At 33.8% G+C, this 1,736-nt stretch overlaps 1 long non-coding RNA gene across 1 annotated transcript; it reads right to left on the bottom strand.

Moving 5' to 3' along the window:
* Positions 1-300: 300 nt before the first annotated feature.
* On the bottom strand, positions 301-1,425 carry LOC114357417 (uncharacterized). Its single transcript, XR_003656301.1, has 3 exons — positions 1,051-1,425; positions 714-943; positions 301-533 (listed from the first exon to the last, which is right to left on the bottom strand). It is a non-coding gene; the product is annotated as an uncharacterized LOC114357417 (long non-coding RNA).
* Positions 1,426-1,736: the final 311 nt, after the last annotated feature.

Genomic DNA, 1,736 nt, shown 5'->3' with positions numbered 1-1,736 from the left:
TAAATAAATAATAAAAAAATGATACTTTTTGAAAAAAATCTTAAAATTCGTGTTTTTTTTGGTTATTTGATAAAGGGTTATGCCCACTTAGTATGGGACCTTTGGCCTGAGGTGGACAGACATTACAGCATGTAATTTGTTATTTATTAAATAGTCTATACCAGTAAGAAACAGAATATAAATATCATTTTGTATCCAAGTCCTTAAAAAAATTTTTTTTTGCTTAAGACTAGAAAGGTTAGAAGCAAAATAAAACACCATTTTTTTATTATTATTATTTTAATCTGACTCATGGGTCAATAAAATATTGTCTAGGAACTAGGCAGGTGGAAATACATGTTCCTGATACCTTGCCCAGCTCAAAAACCACAAAATTGTCATAACATGAGCACAGCAACCTACTGTTATACGGCCAATATCAGGGCAAATGAATCCTCGTCCCATTATGTGTTTGTTGGGGCTCCACAGCATGTGTAGCAGCTCGATCAGCTCACTGCCACTTAAGAATTACATATTTGGTCAGATCCCCGCAGCTGAAACAAAGAAATTAATTATGGTATCATCCAAAATTCATTCTTTAAGATATCAAGATGTGATGTCAATTATTATCTATCAGTAAGAAGTATTTGTATAGAAAAAAATATACACTTTGTTCAAAGATATCAAGCCAATGTCTTTAATAAAATATAAAAAATAATTATAAAAAAACTTACTTGACGAGGTGAAATCTGTTCCATTATTACATTATTTTCGAATATGTGATTCTCTTTCAGTGTTAATATGCAGTCTAAGGAACGTATTTGTAATAAAGACAATCCACGTTAACTGTGACCAGTGCTAGTGGTTGCTTCTTCATTTGAAATATTATTTGTCCTTGATTGGTGCAGAGCCACACCGTGGCCACGGTCCAACATGAGTGACAACATACACTGCTGTTATCAATCTAAAAAAAAAGTTTTATTAGGATTATGGTAATCTACGGTAAAGGTAGTTGATCAAATACATTGTAAAAGGTATTCAACAAGTCCACACGCTCATTCAATAACTTACCAGCTGAGGAGTCATCCACTGACATTATAACCAACTGAACTTAATAAGCTCTAGGCTATGTCGCCTCCTCTGCATCATGTCAGCTATACAATTGATACATATCATAGGTTCCTCATGACATTGAGGAATTGCTAGTTGCATTATCCAAAATCGGGCTGGGGTTAACATTGGGGCTCGGGTCGGAGTCCATACGTAAGCCGTGGTCGCCGTTTAGGCAAGGTTCGATGTCCGAAAGTGAGCCATTGGTCATTGGTTGAGTGAGATTCGTAGTTCGAGAGTATGCCAGGGTCATCGGGAAAGGAAGCATCGAGGACCATGGTCAAAAAAATAAAGACGTCAAAAGGGAAACTTATACAACACTCTTCTGCTTTTATTTTGGCAAAGACTTGGTTTTGAGAACTAAACAACACTCACGATGAAAAATTCAAAACAAAGCGAATGACAGATAACAGCTGTGACAATATTTTCAGTGTTGCCATGCTAATAATGTGGTGATGAATAAAAATAATCGATATAAAAATCGATTATTTTTTGATGACTCGAAATAAGGTGTATAATAAGGTGTGTGTGAAATAAGGTTTCATTTAGTTATAAATATTTTTAGTAGTGTTATTAGAATATTAAAAAGGTTTTATAAATGTCATTTTAATGAATACGTATTTAAAAAAATAATAATTGTCATAATC

This window comes from Ostrinia furnacalis, unplaced genomic scaffold (genome assembly GCF_004193835.3).
Source record: "Ostrinia furnacalis isolate ACB-3 unplaced genomic scaffold, ASM419383v2 OfSCF3148, whole genome shotgun sequence".
NCBI classification, from domain to species: domain Eukaryota; kingdom Metazoa; phylum Arthropoda; class Insecta; order Lepidoptera; family Crambidae; genus Ostrinia; species Ostrinia furnacalis.
The sequence above is the reverse complement of the archived record's forward strand: the minus strand, read 5'-3'. Positions and strand labels throughout refer to the sequence as shown.